This window comes from Triturus cristatus, chromosome 7, assembly GCF_964204655.1.
Source record: "Triturus cristatus chromosome 7, aTriCri1.1, whole genome shotgun sequence".
Classification (NCBI taxonomy): Eukaryota; Metazoa; Chordata; class Amphibia; order Caudata; family Salamandridae; genus Triturus; species Triturus cristatus.
In genome coordinates this window covers 1407707505-1407726737 of record NC_140590.1, presented here as the reverse complement: position 1 = coordinate 1407726737, position 19233 = coordinate 1407707505, and positions in this window count along the sequence as shown.

Below are 19233 nucleotides of genomic sequence, written 5' to 3'. Positions count from 1 at the left end.
GTGCCTGGATACCCTTACAGGTGATAAGTTGCATCATACCAATCTACTTAATACAACTTAACATCCAGGTAGGGGGCATTGAAGTTTTCTAGCCCAGTCAGGACTTGGTTATTCTACCCATGGAAGGTGTCAGGGGCATTCTTTACTCCAAAGGCAGGAGGTCTGGGAGGGTCTTGCTCTCCTTCTCCTCACCCCATCTCTATCACCAAGAGCATAGTGACCTTGGACTTCTTAAAATTGAGCTTCAGGCGGTTCACATGTAGGGCCCTTAAGGTGTTCCTAGATGTCTTGAGGTGCTCCAGGTAGGTTACCTCACCATTCTGCTCTTTGACTTTGCAGTGCTGGGTCAACTAATCCATTAAGGCCCGGGGCTCCAGAGGCTCCATCCGTCATGCACACTTTTTGGCCAGGCTGAAACTCCACTAGAGTGTCCTTCTGATCTTGACAATTTTCTTGATCTCCTGGTTGGTCTTCAGGTTCTCAGTGGCCATCTTCCGGATGAGCTCCATCTGAGACCATAGGGCCAACAGGTATCTCACCACATCTTGGGGGTTTTCTTGGGAGTTTGCTCTCATGCCTCCTTTACAAGGCTGAGAGGCCCTCTGACAGGATGGCCAAACAGTCGTTCAAAGGAATTAAACCCCACACCCTTCTGGGGGACTTCCCTGTAGGCAAGCAACAGGCATGGTCAGAGGACACCCCACTTATGCCTGAAAGGCTCTGAAAGGCCCATGGCATTGTGAGTCTTGTTCCATCTCTCAAGAAGCCCATTGGTTCGGGGTGGTATGGTGTGGAGAACTTGTAGGTTAGCCCACACTCCTCCCACATTGACTTCATGTATGCTGACATAAAGTTGGTACCCCAGTCAGACACGGCCTCCGTGGTGAAACTCACATGGGTAAATATCCCCATCAGTACTATGGCCACCACAGATGCAGTCACAGAACTCAAGGTTATCACTTCAGGGTACCGGGTTGCATGACCCACCAACACCACGATAACCCTGTTGCACAAGGCTGTCATGCGGTCCAGAGGTCCAACGATGTTGATTCCCACCCTCTCAAAGGGACTTTCATGCAAGGGAATGGAAGCAAAGTAGTCTTCTGCTTTACTCCTTACTTCTCACTGACCTGGCTGGTAGTGCAGGACCTACAGATTGCATCGATGGTTGTCCTCATCTGGGGCCCATAGAAGTAGGTGACAAGTCAGTCAAGGACTTTAGCACAGCCAGATGTCCTGCCAGAGATAAATCATGAGCCATCTCCAGTAGAAGACCCGGTAGCACTGGAGAACCGCCAACATACGGTTTGCTCTAGGCTCAAGTGCCATAGGTTCACTATACAGGAGACCATTCTCTCAACAGACAAGGTGAACACCCGAGACACCAGAGATGTCTGCATTTACATGGGCCTCTGCCTGCAGTCATAGGCCCTCAAGAGTAGTGCACTCCCTCTACACTTTGCAGAACTCTGCCTACTACCCTTCAATTAGCAAACAGGCTTATGCAGGTAGATTTCCCAAGCCAGCAAGGTCTTTTCCTGTAGGTTTCAAGGTGATCAGCCTCTTCCCAAACCATGGGAACTGTTGGATCAGGTTTCCCACACCCCTAGCCTTTTCTCTTTTTGGCACACACCTGGGCCATTTTTCCAGGCTACAGGTGCTTCTAACTGCCTTGTCAGGCTGCCATGTACCATGCGGTCAGGCACACCCACTCAGGCAATCCCAACATCTCCAGGTGAGACCTGAGCTCTACCTCTTTCCAGATGGTGTGCACAAGATCATTTCCCAACGGGCAGCCAACAGGCATGGTGGGTTCACCGCTACTTATAAGGAACCTGAGAACTCTCCTTATTCAAATGGATCTAGAGCCACTGGGTAGTGACTCAGCTGGTTGTCTTCTGTCATCAACTGGTGGACTACATCAAGGATTATCAGCTCTGAGGACACCAGATGACACGTCGGTAGTCATACTTGTTCCTGTGTCTCTCAGAACTTCCTCCTTCTGCCAATTGATGGTGACCAACTGCCTATACTTATTGGTCTTGTCAGACATGTGAGCCTTTAGCCAACCTCGTCCCACAGCAAAACAGTGGCCATTTTCAAGGTAGGTCCACCAGTGGGGGGTTCTTACTGCACTGACAGATGCGATCCCCTTCGAAGTGCCCACACTAATAACACTCATGGCACTTGGGCCAGAAGCAGCCCCGGCACAACCTAACATTAAAACCACCCTTCTTCTGATCAGGATAGGACTGGGAATTCATCCCCTGTAAAATCTTTTGGGGTCCGTCTGAGACCTCTTTTGGTTTTTCTTTATCTTCCACTCCTTCTTCTGGTGGGAACCCTGTCCACCCTATTGGTGACCCCCAGGTACCTTCCTATAATCCTTGGTGTGGAGTCAGAGGTCCACTTTTTCTGTAATCTCTCTGGGTACGGAATCAAATATATGTGGTTGCAGATGTGGAAATCAATTACTGAACATGTGCTTTTTCATGAAAAGATTATACAGCTCATCATAATTAACCACTTTACAGCCCTTCACCTAGCTATCCACTGCCTTACTGGAATACCCAAGTCTAGCTAGACAGCTTATGACTGTCTCTAAACCTTAACCTGTAGTTTTCTGAGGCAAGACCATATTTCACAACCAGGAATCTTTTCATCAGGACATACTTCATCCTGTTCCCCTTTCCCAGGGCCAACAGGATGGGCATGTGTTACCACAGAATAACCTGCTCCTCCTCCTCAGGGACTCTGTGCATCTCTATTGTTAGCTCATAAGCCTAAAACCATTTATCAATATCATCCCCCACCACAAAGCTAGGCACCTTGTCTCTGGGTACGTGGACCGGTTTATCTTCCTAAGGCGCTCCATTGTCACTGCTACTATCATCACTGGACTCTATGGCCTTTCTTGTTTTTATGTCTAGTTCATTGTGGCTCACTTCTTGAGTCAATACGGCCTTTTTCTCCTGCAAGGCCAATCTTCTCTGCCCTAAGGCCAGTTTTGCTGCAGCCTTCTTTTCCTCAGCAGCTAGCCTCTTTCACTCAAAGGCCATCTCAGCAGTTTGCTCTGCTAAGACTCTTTCTGCCTCAGCCTTTTTCTCTACCATGTCTTATCTTGCCTCAGTATTTTTCTCCATCTGCAACCAAGTTCAGCATGGCCTGCTGCAGTTTCAGCTTTCCTGTCCTCCAACTCTTCAGGGGTCAGGTTGCAGGAGGAAACTGCTGCTTGCTCTGGATTCGGCAGGGGGCCTCACTTCTATTCCTTTGGCTCCCTTCTCTTCCATCTCATCCTCCCCTTTTGCATCATACTCCTCCTGCTCCTGTGATGTAGCCTGCAATAGGCAGATATCTTCCCAGGCTCTGAGGACTATCTGGCACTCCAGCTTCTAGGAACCTTTTGTTAGCTTTTGCCCCCTCAGCTTACACAACTTCTTCAGCTCTGCCATAGTGAAGCCTTCAATGTTCCCGAGATCTTCTTCCATTCTCGTAATAGACCACATGTGCAAGGAATGAGGCAGTAACTGAATTTGGTAAAGAAAAAAATGGCCAAATAAAAATGAGGTGAATTTAGAAATCAAAGACTGATTCTGATGTCAGATTGTAACCAGGGATTTTTGGTTTTGCCCAAAATATTAAGTAGCAAAGCACAAACACCAGTACTGGACCCCACCACTGAATACCAATGTCATAAATTGGATTATTTGCTATGGGGGGGATCCAACTTCACATAATAATCACAATCCTTGTCAGGTTGAACTACAAAGGCCAATAAATAAATCTGTGCTTAACCCTCTGGTAGTTTGGCACAAAAACAGTCAGGCTTAATTTAGAGGAAATGGGTAATGTATGTATGTAGTACTCAAACATTAACAAAGTGAAAACCGAAACAAGCACAATCCCAAACCAATTTAGAAAAACTGAAAATATTTAATAAATAAAATGATATCAAATGACAAAAATGCAATCTGTATTACCAGAGTTATGAGTGTTTACATTTTCAGTTAAAATAGCATCAAAAGATGCAAAGCTCCAACTATGGGTCGGACTGGTACAAAGTCACAGGTTCAGGCTGAATATGATGGAGCTCAGGCTGGGTGCTGTGATGTGAGGCTGTGTATCGCGCTGCTTTAAATCCAGTGAGGCCGCAGATCAAGAGCTGTGCGGTGCTGTGATGTGAGGCTCAGCGTTGCTTTATGTCAGATACTGGGAGGCCACCAATCAGGAGCTGCATGGTGCCTTGATGTGAGGTCCTGCATTGCTCTGTGCCGCTCTGTGTCAGTTACTGTAGAACCTTAATTTAAGCAAGGAGAGGGCACTCTGACTCCAGTCAAGGATCCAGAACTTTGAGGCCAGCACCTGGAGGCCAGGACTCACTCACACAGAGGCCAGCAGAGGGGACCAGGCCAGGGCCAGATTGGGGGTCATCAGCTGCAAAGCAGGAATGGCCTCTGAAAGCTTGTTGTGTCCCTATAGCTCAAAAAGGAGGTCAGACAACTTTCCCCTGGAGTCACATCCGGGGTCGTGAGTTCAAGGCAAGTAGGTCCAGTTGTCCTTGAGACAGAAGGGCAGTTTTTCTTCTGAATCTTCTTAGGTCCAGGAATGTGCTGGTTTCAGGTTCTTGGGGAATCAGTTTTATGCCCAGTGCCCAGCCTGTGGGTGGTGGACACCCCTGTTTCTAACCCTAAAACCCTAAAACTGGTTCTTGTAAGTATCTTCTGTTTTTCCTTAGGTTTGGCACCAGCTCGTCTAGTGAAACAAAGGGCAGGCCTAGGTGCGAGTTGCATCTGCCAGTGACATGATGGGCTTCTTCTGAAGTCAGGAAGGGCTGGATACAGTACCCAGGCTATCCTTTAAAGTGCAGTCTGGGAAGGGGCTCAGCCCCTTCCCTGCCATGCTTTCAGGAAGATCCACTCCTCTCTACACCCATATCCCTTTGTCCACTGTCTGGCCATAATACTACAAATTTCCCTATTTGGGAGCCATCACCAGCCCCAGAACCACTGGACACTCACTAAAAGGTCCTAGAAACTTTAGGTAGGGAAACATCAACTTTCTAAAAGTGCCATCTACAAAATACTAATTTATAGTCAGACTTTAACATTAAAGAGGATTTTAAGGAATGATTAAAATGAGTGGAAATAGTATTTCACTATCTGTTCCCAAACTGAATGTTACACTTATTAAATGTAATAAGGTAAACTCGTGTACACCTATAGAAGGCAAGCCTTGCCATGGTGAAAAATGACTTTGGGAGATTTTCTTTTGCCAGGACATGTAAAACATGAAATATATCTGTAGTACTTCTGAGATACCAAGCACCCTGCACTACGTGCTGTTAGGGCCTACCTTAAGGGTAACGTATAATTATTAAAAAGGACGGTTTAAGCCTGACAAAAGATTTATTGTGCGAGGTTAAAATGGCAGTTTGAAACTGCTTACACAGGCTGCAGCAAAAGGTCCTAGGAACTTTAGGTAGGGATATACCAACTTTCTAAAAGTCTAATTTACAAAATGTTAATTTAAAATCAGATTTTAACATTAAAGAGGATTTTAAGATATGATTAAAACGAGTGGAAATTGTATCTCGCTATCTGTTGCCAAAATGAATTTAGAAATGTAATAAGGTAGACTAGTGTAAGTCTGTAGGAGGCAAGTCTTAATATTGTGAAAAAATTATTTTGGGAGGGTTTTTTCCCAGGACATGTACAACATGAAATATACATGTCCTACTTTTTAGACAATGTGCTGTTAGGGCCTACTTTAGGGGTAACTCATAATTATTCAAAAGGATGGCTTAGGCCTGACAAAAGGTTTATTTTAGGATGTTGAAATGCCAGTTTAAAACTGCATGCACAGGCTGCAATGACAGTTACCTTATGTTATGTTATGCTATTTACATTTCTATAGCGCGCGACTCACCCGGGGGCATCTCGGCGCTACTCTAGAAATTTTGACCTGAGACTGGAAGTTGAGAGAGTATTAAAAATAGGAATGCTTTTAATTGTTTCCTAAATGTACTGTATATAGGGATTTTGCGAAGGGGACCCGGTAGCTTATTCCAGCATCTTGGAGCCAGATACGAGAATGCTTTTCCTCCGGAGCGACTCAAACGTATACACAGCACTCGTAGAAGACCAAGAGCACCGGATCTGAGGTTTCTGTTAGGTATATGTTTGACAAGTCTCTTTTGAAGTTATTGAGGGCCTCTTCCATTAAGCGCATTGTAGGTGAGACAGCAGATCTTAAAAATCGATCTCTTTCTCACCGAAAGCCAATGAAGCTCTCTCAGCAAGGAAGCCGAGGGAGAGCCCGCTGGGCGGTTGAGTACCATTCTGGCCGCCGTGTTCTGAATCACTTGCAGTTTGCTTAGCAGGGTCTCTCCCACTTCTGCCAACAAAGCATTGCCGTAGTCCAAGCGGCTGATGACCATAGCCCGGACCAGGGTTCTGCGATGGTTCGTGGGCATGTAAGGAAGGATTCTGCAAAGCAAACACAGACTTTAGTAGCAGGAGCTGGTAGTGGCGGCAATGTGATCTTTCATAGTTAGTAACTGATCTAGTTTTAGGCCTAGAATTTTAGCACACTGTGTTGGAACAGGAGCTGCTCCCAGTTGGGAGGGCCACCATTCATCAGACCTACTAGCTGTAGCTATTCCCATTAACATTACCTCGGTTTTACAGGGATTCAACTGGAAACAGTTCTGCGTCATCCAGCTAGAGATTACAAGTATTCCTCTGGCAAACCGTGCTTTCTCTGCTTCTACATCCAGGCCAATAGTGAACATAAGCTGAGTATCATCAGCATACGAGATGATCTCAAAACCTAGCTGTTCTACTATTTTTGCCAACTGAGCCATGTAAATGTTAAATAAGGTCGGGCTTAAGCAGGAGCCCTGGGGTACACCTCTGTCTAAGCTGATTGATTCTGATAGATACGGTCCTAGAATGATTGTTTGCGTTCTGCCTGACATGAAATTCCGCAGCCATTTCAGGGCAGTTCCTTGAATGCTGCATGAGGTTAGTCTCTCCGCGAGCACTTCATGTGAGATGGTGTCAAATCCAGTGGAGAGATCTAATAGGATCAGTATAACTGATCCACCTTTGTCTATCTCCTGTCTAAGTGAATCAGTTACTGCTAAAATAGCAGTCTCGTTACTGAAGCCAGGCCGAAAACCGGATTGTGACGGATCAAGAATTTCATTTAACTCCAGGTATCGACTTAGTTGCCTATTAATTATACTTTCCAGCAACTTGCCCAGCAGCGGTAGTAAAGAGATAAGGCGATAGTTGCCGAGTTCTCGGGGATCTGCCGTCGGTTTCTTCAATACTGGACGCACAAATGCTTCCTTCCATGTTCTTGGGATGGTGCCAGATTGTATTGAAGAATTATACATTTTGAGAATAACTGGCACACAACTGGTGGCTAAAAGAGCCACCGTCTTTGGAGGGCAAAGATCATGAGGCGAGCCGGATTTTTCTGAGGAAAGTGCTTTAGAAACTTCCTCAAGCGTAGTTAGTTCAAAGCAATCTAAGATACTTCGTACCATTTTTTCACGGTCCCCTAGTTTGATAGTGGCTTCGGGATCTTGAGAGATTTTCGATGGAAAGTTAGCGTAGATTTTAATGATCTTTTCCTGAAAGTAGCTAGCTAGCAGATTGCAAAAGTCTTGTGTTTCCATAGGCGATTGTCTGCAGACTTGAGGAGATACAAAGTCTCTTACTATATGAAAGAGGGCCTTTGGGGCATTAGTGGCACGTTCAATTTGGTTAACAATAAATTGATATCTGGCTGATTTTAAATTCAGATGATAGATGGCCAGAGACTGTTTATACTGCAGTTTGTCTTGTAGATCTTTACTGACTCGCCAGACTCTCTCCAATCTCTTACATTTGGATTTTTAAATCCTTAGGTCCGTGGTGTATCAAGGGGCTGAAGGTCGACTTTGGATAGAGGCATAGTTTTTATTAGGAATCACCGCATCCAAGTCAGTGATAAAAGCAGTGTTAAATACTTCCAGCATCATATCATCTTCCATATCCTTCTTTGACATTTCCAATTGAAAGGCCTTGTTGAAGGCTTCAACAGAAAGATTACGCCAAGGTCTGTACACTACTTGTTTCTTTCCTACACTTATGTCCAAACTCTTAGGGCAGGGCAGTTGAATGGAAAACCTTATCATTGAGTGGTCAGACCACGTGAAAAGCTATAGGAGATTGCATTTTAAGTGATCAATATTAGAAAAAATTAAGTCGAGCACATGACCTGCAAGGTGTGTTGGAACTGTCACTCTTTGAGTGAGTCCAATCATAGCAAGGGTGGACATAAGTTTATTAACCTCAGGGTTCACAAGATTTTCCCCATGAAAATTAAAATCCCCCAACAAAAGGAATTTATTTGAAGAAAGTACATGCATAGCAATTAATTCTGTCAGTTGGTCCTCAAATTTAGTCTTCGTTCCCGGGGGGCAATATAATAATGCTCTTTTCCAACTATCTGTGGGTGACATAATAATCTTAAGAATTCCCAGTTCAATGCTCTCATTGCTTAGAGTAGTGGTCCAGTTTACTGAAAGATAATTTTTAAAGGCTATGGCTATCCCGCCTCCTGTTTTTCCCTCCCTATCCAGATGTAAAAAGGTGTAGTTCTCGGAAATGGCCGTCTGTATCAGTGGATAGTTGATAGAAATTAGCCAGGTTTCTGTGAGAAAACATATGTCTGGGGTGTATGATGAAATCATATCCCAGATTTCAAAAGGATGTTTTGTTAGTGATCTCACATTACATAACAAGCAGTTTAATCCACTTGTAACTTGCTCCTTTATTTTGTTTTTAATCTCGGGGTCTGCTATCGTCAGACCACTTTGGAATCGACAATGTCTGCAAGCTACTGGGCCCTCGAGTGTAATAGGGAATTTCCACAGGCAACAGAGGCAATCCCGGTGATTGTCGACTTCCCTCTTTCTAATCCTCCGTAGGAAGTTAGCTGAGCATGATATTCGGGAGGAGTGGGAAACATTTACCTCAGTTGGTGCATGGTTCCTGGCTTCTGGGCTCAGTTTGGCGCAGACGGGCTTGCCTTTGGCACGCCGCCGGCACGCCCACTGCGCGCGTCCGCTGTGCGTGCACGTTATTGCCAGCATTTATGTGGTCCAGAAGGTAAAGACTGGCCCGCTACCCTACAGTGTACCTAAGATGGCCGCTCACAGTAGCGGTAACTCCAGGGATCACTCTCTTCGCCCCCAGCACCTCAATCGGTCAGTGAAAAGCAGCGGAGATCAAACTTTTATTTTAAAAACAGAAAGTGCAATAATATTAAAAGCATAGGTAACATGCAAGGAACAGGACGTTACAAATACATCTCCCGGCTTTCCGCCTCAGGAGAATCTAGAGTTGCACGTGCGTGCTGTCGCCAGCATTTATGTGGTCCAGAAGGTAAAGACTAGTCTGCTACCTTACAATGTACCCAAGATGGCCGATCACAGTAGCGGTAGCTCCAGGGATCACTCTCTTCGCCCCCAGCACCTCAATTGGCTGAGTAACGGTCAGTGAAAAGCAGAGGAGATCAAACTTTTATTTTAAAAACAGAAAGTGCAATAATATTAAAAGCATAGGTAACATGCGAAGAACAGGACGTTACAAATACCTCTCCCGCATTTCCACCACAGGAGAATCTAGAGTTGCGCGTGCGCGCTATCGCCAGCATTTATGTGGTCCAGAAGTTAAAGACTAGTCCGCTACCCTACAATGTACTCAAGATGGCCGCTCAGAGTAGCAGCAGCTCCAGGGATCACTCTCTTCACCCCCAGCACCTCAATCGGCTGAGTAACGGTCAGTGAAAAGCAGCGGGGATCAAACTTTTATTTTAAAAACAGAAAGTGCAATAATATTAAAAGCATAGGTAACATGCGAAGAACAGAACGTTACAAATACCTCTTCCGGCTTTCCGCCTCAGGAGAATCTAGAGCCTTACACTTGTTTTGCAGTGCTACTTTAGTGGGTCACAATGAGTGCTGCTGCCCACTTGTAGCATTTAATTTACAGGCCATAGGAACACATAATACCATATACTAGGGAAGAATACCTAAATTAAATGTGCCAATTAGGTGTATTTCATGTTTACCGTCTTTGGAATGGTGAGCGCAAGCACTTTACCACTAGATGGTAGTAGTGAATTGTGCACAGTCCTAAAGCCACCAAAAACTTGTTCCGCAAAATAGGGTAATGGGGAAAAAGTCTGGGGGAATGCCAGGCAAAAGGTGGTCATTTCTAACACTACCTCTCTCAACTCTCTATCTCTATATCTCTGTCTCTCAGTGAATGTCTGCCCATGTCTCACTGGCCTCCTTCTTTCACCCTGATTTCTATTTAAAAGATTCTACTTTAGAATACAAGGCACAAATCTTGACATGTTTCAAACATGCTTCTGCTAAACACACATGCTGGTTAAACTTCTAATGCAGTGCAATGTGTTTTGTTAGACATTCTATAATTTTCTATTAAGAAGGGTAGGAAGATATGAGAGAAACCATCTTTACTATCATGAGTATGCCATTTCACTTGACCTTTTTACAGTGGTAAGAATAGGTAAAGCTAAAGCAACTATTCATATGTAAAATGTACCTCCATCACTAAGAACTTCAAAGACCTTGATGTGCTGTTACCAGCCGGGCACTGTCCCATTACCACATAGTGGGGCCTATTCAGAAAAAAACACATTAAAATGAAGGCAGAGATTTCCATCTCTGCCTAAATGCACTGTTATGTTTCTCCCTATTCACAAACATTTCCAGTAGTATACCTGGAAGCAAAAGTCTCTGGGCCTGATTTAGATCTTGGCAGACAGGTTACTCCGTCACAACGGTTATGGATATCCTGTCTGCCACAATAATTAAAAAACCATTAAATCCTATGGGATTTATATTTTGGCTGAGGGAATATCCATCACCGTTGTGACCGTTTGGCCTGGACAGACAATAGGGCATTACTGGAAAACAATTGATAATATGATTTAAATAATCTGTTGAGGGAGTCCATCGTCACCTTGTGTTTGCTTTGTTTGCCCTAAGTTTGCAGGGTGTGGCCAGGCGTGGGTCCCTTGCTCACTTCCCCACTGGATTCAAGCTAGTTTGACTGATGAGGGGTGTAACCTCAAAACCGGTCCAAGGATGCTTGTTTCCGGTCCAGGGAAGACCTGTTTTGGCAGTTTGGACTGGACTGTTCTCATGGGGAACAGGGTCAAGACTGATTTGTATATGGCTGGGTCTGGATTTAGCCCAGATCAGTGACTGTAGGTGAATGCATGAAAAATTTCAGAGCTCCGTCCATCATCACCTTGTGTGTGCTTTGTTCACCCTAAGTTTGCAGGGTATGCCCAGAAGTGGGTCCCTTGTTCACTTTGTCACTGGATTCAAGCTAGCCTGGCTGATGAGGTGTGTTTATCCAAACCTGGTCCCAGGATGCTTGTTTTCGGACCAGGGAAGACCTGGCTTGGCAGTTTGGGCTGTACTGTTCTCATGAGGAACAGGGTCAAGTCTGATTTGCATATGGCTGGGTCTGAACATAGGTGGCAAAGTGAGCTAAAAAGCGATGATAGATTCAACCCAGATCGGTGACTTGGGGTGAGTGTCTGAGACGTTTCAGCGCTCCACCAATTATCACCTTGTGTTTGCTTTGTTCACCCTAAGTTTGCAGGGTATACCCAGACGTGGGTCCCTTGCTCACTTTGCCACTGGATTCACGCTAGCCTGGATTATGAGTGGTGTTACCCCAAAACCGGTCCCAGGATGCCTGTTTCCGGTCCAGGAAAGACCTGGCTTGGCAGTTCAGGCTGGACTGTTCTCAAGAGGAACAGGGTCAAGATGTATTTGCATATAGCCGGGTCTGAACTGGGGTGACGAAGTGAGCTAATGAAAAATGATGGATTCAACCATAATCTGTGACTCGAGGTGAGTGCCTGAAAAGCTTCAGCGCTCCGTCCATCATCACCTTGTGTTTGCTTTGTTCTCCAATCTTTAAAACCATTAATGATCTGCACTGGTTACCAATAAGGGAGTGGATCAAATTTAAAACCCTGTGCTGGTCTCACAAGGCCCTTCGAAAGAAAGCCGCTCTCTTCTTTCAGAAGATCTTCAAATGGTATATTCCTACACGTACCCTGCGGTCTAGTGTGGTGAGACAGGAAGTCATCCCCAGAATAAGGAAAGCATAGTGGGGAGGAAGATGTTTCTCTTATTCCACATACAAATAGTAGAATGCAATGCCTGACCACCTCAAAGCACAGCCAAACCTCCAAAAGTTAAGAAAACAACTGAAAACCTGGCCCTTCCCCCCACTGCTTAATCGCTCCTTCTGCCATCTTTTTTCTTAAGCTTTATGCCTGATACTAGTGCCAAGACGCTGATTGGCATTCGCGGGCCTTACAAAATATTACCATTAACCCGCTTGCCAAAATCTAAATCAAGCCCTCTATTTCCACTGTGGATAATTGTATGGCAACAAAGACTTCTGGTCAAATTTTAAAAAATACATCTACACCAGGAAAACAATTTTTCCTGTGGGGGACGCTCTTCTCCCAGACCCCCAGACTACCTTGACATGATCCGTTCCCCTTCCCATCCTTGAAGGAGAGATTATTTGTTGAAGTAACTCCAAGACCATTTCTAGGTTGGGAAGAGGTCAAACCACAGTTCGAGAATTTAAACAAATGTATTTGTTTCTGGACGTTGTCAAATATCCAAGGCAAGCCAAGCTTGAAACACTGACTTCCCACCCCTTTGTGAAATTTACTAATGTAGATTTCTCTACACTCTTGGAGAAATCTGCAGTAGAGAATGAATCGACATTTGTGCCAGGCATCCCTTTGTGAACAATAGCGGGTCGTGGAGGGAGTGCTGCGGGGCGCTGGGGTGAGCCGGGGGAGGAGCAGGGTGGGGGGTAGTAAACTGCGGAATACGGCAGAATGGAGGTAAGTAAACAAATAAATAAATAAAACGGATTTCGTTGAGCATGCTGCATCGCATTTGGCAATGCAGCGTGTGCAATGAAATTCGTTTTATTTATTTACTTGTTTACTTACCTCTGTTCGGCCGTATGCCGTACAGGGCCGGACTGGGAACCAAAACTGGCCCTGGCAAAGTGCTCGAATGCCCCCCCCTCCCCCCCCCCACGTTGGGGGTGCAGCCGAGCTCTTTGCCAGGGCCGGTTTTCGGCTGATTTTGTTACAGGGCCGATTTTGCAGTTATGCTGCAAAAACGGCCCTGTAACAAAAGCAGCCCACAGGGGCCCAAAACTGGCCCCCACCCTTTCGGCGCACCGGGGGATTGCCCGGTGCCCGCTACGGCCAGTCCGGCCCTGATGCCGTAGTTTACTACCACCCACCCTGCTCCTCCCCCACCCCGCCCCACCGCCAGCAGCACTCCCTCCAGGAGCCGCTACTGTTTGTGAATTCATGGCAGGCGTAAATAAGGTAATTTTAATCGCAAACTTATATTACAGCCAAAAATACGCTTGCGAGTAAATGCCAATGTTTTGGCAATCTAGTTAGCAAAAAGGAATTCAGTGGAAGCTTAGGTCATACATATTCGCAATTTGACCATAAGTTCCTTGTAAAATGCACACACTTTCTGACAAATCTCATAAACTCACACTCTTTATCTTAAAGGTGTTAAAAGTATAGCCAAGAGACATTTATGCTTAAATATGTTGAACATTGATGACAAAGGCAACTTTTCATCAGAGGTGCAATTCATTTTCCAGTGAAACTTTATATGAAGAACCTCATGTTTAACAACGAAAAACTCTTTTATGTAACCTTTAGATATTTGCCGTTTAAAAATGTAAATATGAATATGCGAATATCCATATCCTACCAATTTACAAGAAAAGTAAATGAGCATACTGCACAAGGACTTTAATTACATAATCAAATATGAGTGGAATGTAAAACCAGCTTCCAGTACTCCAAATCAATACATTTTCCAGATGTTTTTCTTAATTTAACCCCTTCCCTGCTCATGACGGAACCGTTCCGTCATGAGCCACGGTTGTCGTGTGCTCATGACGGAACGGTTCCGTCATGACAATCCTGCCGGCGGCCGCTCCGCCTGCGCGGCGCTGTTTCCCCGCCTGTGCGGGGCGACAACGCAAATGGGCGGAGTCATGACGGAACCGTTCCGTCATGAGCACAGCTCAACTGTGGCTCATGACGGAGCGGCTCCGTCATGAGCACAGGCCCGCCGCGCTGCCCCCCTGCCCCCCCCAGCGCTGCAGCGGAATGTCCGCAGCAGCGAAGGGGTTAATACTAGCTCCATTTGTGATAGTCCAAAACCATTGCAGATTTTTATTCAAATATTTCTTTAGTGCTTTGCTCACTCTGAACTTTCGATTTTCCGACTGCAAATGATAGGAACATCTTGGCAAATCTTAGCCCAGGTTAAAAGTATTTATGAAACAATACTTTTATCATTATTATTATTATTATTATTATTATTGTTACTTGTGATATTGGAATAGTAATGCTACGACTACTACTGAGACTACTACTGGTGTTGTTGTGGCTACAAATACTATTATTACTAATAGTAATTTAAAAATAATGGATGTATGACGTTACAACGCGTGCTGTTACAACGCATGCTGTTACAACGAAACTGTTACAACGCCAGTGGATTTACAACGCATGCCATTACAACGCAAGTCTTTACATCGACTTGCGCTAGATGGCGTGCTAACATTAGAAAAGTGTAATTTACTATTCCAACTCCATTCCACTTAACAATAGGGAAGGTGTTGGGATAGTAAACTACACTATTTGTAATGCTAGCACGCCATCTAGCGCAAGTCGATGTAAAGACTTGCGTTGTAATGGCATGCGTTGTAAATCCACTTGCGTTGTAACAGTTTCGTTGTAACAGCATGCGTTGTAACAGCACGCGTTGTAACGTCATACATCCATTATTTTTATATTACTATTAGTAATAATAGTATTCGTAGCCACAACAACACCAGTGCTGCTGGAATAGGGTCTTGTGAATAGGTGTATTTACAAATGTTTCGTGCTCTGGAGTAAGGAAGTTCCAAATTTTGATGACAACACATACAAAACATGTCTTTGAGAGCACGACCTGCAGAAAGAACAGAAATGAGATGTTGATAAACAAGAGCAGGTGGTTCTGACAGGCCTCTAGTGGTAAAAGTTGGCCACCATGAATCACCCTTGTTAGTAGAAGGAGCAATGAGTAATGCAAAGTACATTACATTGTATGTGCTTGGGTACTGACCACAAGTGAAAAGCGAATGGGGCTAATGTACAGTGGGGAAAACATAATTTACCCAACAGGTAAAACAATGCATCCAATTACAAAGCGGTCATTACAACGACTGCGTTGTTACATCACATGCCATTACAACACAAGCCGTTACAACGACTTGCGACTTGCTATAGGAGGCAGAAGGTGTTGGATTTTAAATCCAACACCTTCCATACTGTTGCACAGACTGGAGTTGGAATAGTAAGTTATACTATTCCAACATCCAGCGCCCCCCTACAGCAAGTCATTGTAATGACTTGCGTTGTAATGCTATGCGATGTAACAATGCAGTCGTTGTAATGACCGCGTTGTAATGGCATGTGTTCTAAACACATGCGTTATAACGTGGCTTATTTGTGTAGTGGTCACATCTCTTGAGACCCAGCAGAAGGTGTGCCACAGCGTTTTGAACTTTGGCAATTGTGGATGTTGATAAGGAAGGTAGAGAGACCAGTGTAATTGTTGTTGCTATAGTCATATTTCGATTACATACATTTGTTCATAACAATCACTTTGTGCAAAACATTCCGGGTATGGTAGAATCATTTGGAAGGAGTGGAATTCATTGATCTATGATCTGATGGCTGATGCACCTGGGGTACCATTGTAAGTTTGGTTTAAAGGTGGGAATTTAGGGCCTTATTACGACTTCACTTGTTCCAGGGGAGTAGTAGCCTGAAACTTTGAAGCAGGTGAGACCTCAACTCCCACAATGCACTGGACCACCTGGATTTGGGCGATCCCTTAGAGAGCCCAATGGCAGGCGATTCTTTAGATCCGGTGAATGTTTTTACCTGCAATTTGCAGGGGACTAGTTCCATTAGCATGGGGCAGACTAAGGGTACTTCTGGATTCTACAAGGTTCCCTCTCTTCAGGAAGTCAAGTTTTAGCCAAAGACAAGGGTTGCTCATGCAATTCCAAGTCTGTTGCCTCGCGGACATAGTATCCCTCTTTTATTTGGGCTGGTGTGCAAAGTCCTGTTGTTGGCAGCACGTGTCTCCTCTTGGTCCTTCCGAGAACTAATTTGTTCAGATCAGAGGTTCTGGTGTCAGGGGGGTCCCTTAAATCCTAGATTTAGGGGAATGAGGTGTATGGGAGCTAGTATCCAATGGACAGCTAGTCCCTGCAGCTAGTCGCCCCTGAGAGACCATATCTGGGGTGTAGGTCACCTTTTCTATCCAGACCCACTATTTCTGCCTCCTAAAAATGGCAGAATTCAATTTTAGGTACACAGACCAGGCTGCCAACTCTAGAGGTGTGTCCAGCCTTCCTGGGTGTGTACACGCTCCTGCATAGCTAATGTAATACCTTGCCTGGGTGCAAGCACACCTAGGGCAAAGGGAGGGCTGTTTCCTCCTCAAGGGGACACCCTGCATGCATATCAGAGGTAGTTTAGCCTTTGAAGCTCACCGCTCTGATATGCCAATTCACTACCAATCTAGAGACGAGGGAGGTGTAACCTCCTTCTTGCCCAGCATTTTTCTCTGACTCCTAAAAGTGATCACACTGCCTGGCAGGAGGTCAGAATATTTTCTTGGAGGCAGTAGGTGCAGGAAAGCGAGGGTGGTCAGCCAGAACACAGTAAAGTGGGGGGCAACCAAGGGATAGCCTCTAAGTTGCCCTCTGGATGCATGCCAAGTCACCCAGGGCACAAGAATTGTCAGGGGTGAGAAGGCATGTTTTTTATATCAAACATGACCATAATGGAGCTTCCGATCTCGAGGGTACCCAGTTGACAGCCCATGTTATCCTATGGACCGCTAACACAGAGAGTTGTTTCCAATTGGGGAACACCACTATAGGGGCATATAGGCTTGCACTTCCATGTCCAGACCTTAATTCTAATGCACCCCGCCTCCTAGACTGTGAAGGCCTTTCTTAGGGGTACCTTACATGCATACATGCATTTAAGACAGTATATGTGACTTTGCCCCACATGGCGAGGGCACAGTCGAGTTCGAGCAGTCTGCAGTCTTCAATGGCAGGCCTGTTGCAGTGGCATAATGAATGTTGAGGGGGCCCCTCTGCAAGGTACAGGAAGGGGCCCCCACTCCGGATTCAATCCGAAGCTCTCAGTCTTGTGTACTGTGCTGAGGGGACCCCCTGCAGCTCTGGGCCCCCCGCACCACGGGGGCTGCGGGGACGTGTATTACGCCCCTGGCCCGTTGTCAGTAGGTTGCATGTGTCCCCAGGGTGGCACAAACCCGTGCTGCAGCCCTGTGAACCTCTTTACCACCAATACCCTGGGTACCCCGGTACCATAAAGTAGGGTCTTGTAGAGGGCAAAGCTTTTGCTAATTTGGGATTACCAAGTTAAACATAACAGTTATAGGAGAGAGCACAGACACAGGATTCTGGGCAGCAGACTCAAGTGCACTATCAGAGTGATAACCATCAGCATTTAGAGCAAAAAATAGAGGTGACCATACAAAAAGGGGCGCTTTTCTACACATGCTAATACTTTCTGGAGGTTGGTGGGTCAGTGGGTTAACCAATGAACACTCTAGTACTATACCAGAAGTCTGCCACAAAGCACATTAATAATTGTAGTAGGCCTCTAGAGAGAGTGTCTCTCACCCCAAAAATAATGGAACTATATTAGGGAGCATCAGAGATTGCTTTAAACCTTCTTTAAAATAAAAAAAATCTAAATCGATGGTCCTAGTTACATTTGCTCATTGGCATTGAAAATACCCAAGAGGATGGTTGGATAGTTTAAGGGGTAGAGGTATATTTACAAAGATATAGCCCCACCAGAAAGTCACTTTTAGCGACGTTCTGGTAGCACTATGCCCTTCTCCATATTTACAAAGTGGTGCTAAGTCACTTTGTGTGGCTTAATGCCACCTTGTATGTAAGGCCCCTTTACACAAGTTTTTGACTCTGCCCCAGATTTACAAGGATGTGTAAATCTGAGGCAGCACCAAAAACGAATGCCATGAAGTAGAATGGCATTGGAATGACTCAATAAGGATAAATACCTTTATTTCTCCTTACTCAAGGAGGAGAAATACTTTGATTTCTCCTCGTTTTTGCTTTGCTGCATTCTGCATCACACATAGAAAGATCAAAACACCATTAATTATTATTTATGTGCAGGAAGGTGCCCCTTCCTGCACATATACGATCATTAAATAATGACGATTTGCTAATTCTTTGCGTGACGCAGAATGCATACAAGTAACAAATCACTATTATTGACTGTTTATGTGCAAGAAGGGACACCTTTCTGCATATAAACAATAATTCCCTGCAACGCAGGCACCCTTGCGCTATGGTGTAAGGGTGCCTGCATTGGCTCTAGGCAGCAATTTGTTTGCGCCAGCGCTAGGGAAAACACTGGGGTGCACCATATTGTTGTGAATACGGCATATCCCTGTGTTTTGGAAATGGTGGAGCGCGGTGCTGCCTAATTTGGCACGGCTCTGCGCTCCGCCATTTCCTTGTAAATATGACCCTTAGTGTGAACAGTGACTGAACCAAACGGTGCAAAGGTCTTGAAAATAAGGTACTTTATAAATAATATTTAGAAAAGGAATGTGCTCGGATGATCCATTTTTAGGTCTCGCCTTGCTATCGCGTAAGCAATCGCAAAGCGAGACTATAGGGGCTTTTAAAAGTGCTCCCAAAAAGCGGATTGCATTGCTAGCACGCGCACAATCACGCGCTTTGTGCCGCCATGCACTCCGCTTTTTGAGAGCACTTCGAAGGGTCCGCGCCCCCAAGCGCGCGCGCCACGCTCCGCTGGGCTTGTCTTTTTTTTTTTTTTACTTTAAGCGCGAGGCGCGCGTGCGGCCGATGCTTGTTTTTTTTAACACGCAAATTCAGCAGGTGCTAATTTACTTTAATTTTTCAGACCTGTGGATAATCAGCCCACCAGATAGCCCAGGTCTGCCTCACTTAAGCGCTTCGCCCAGAG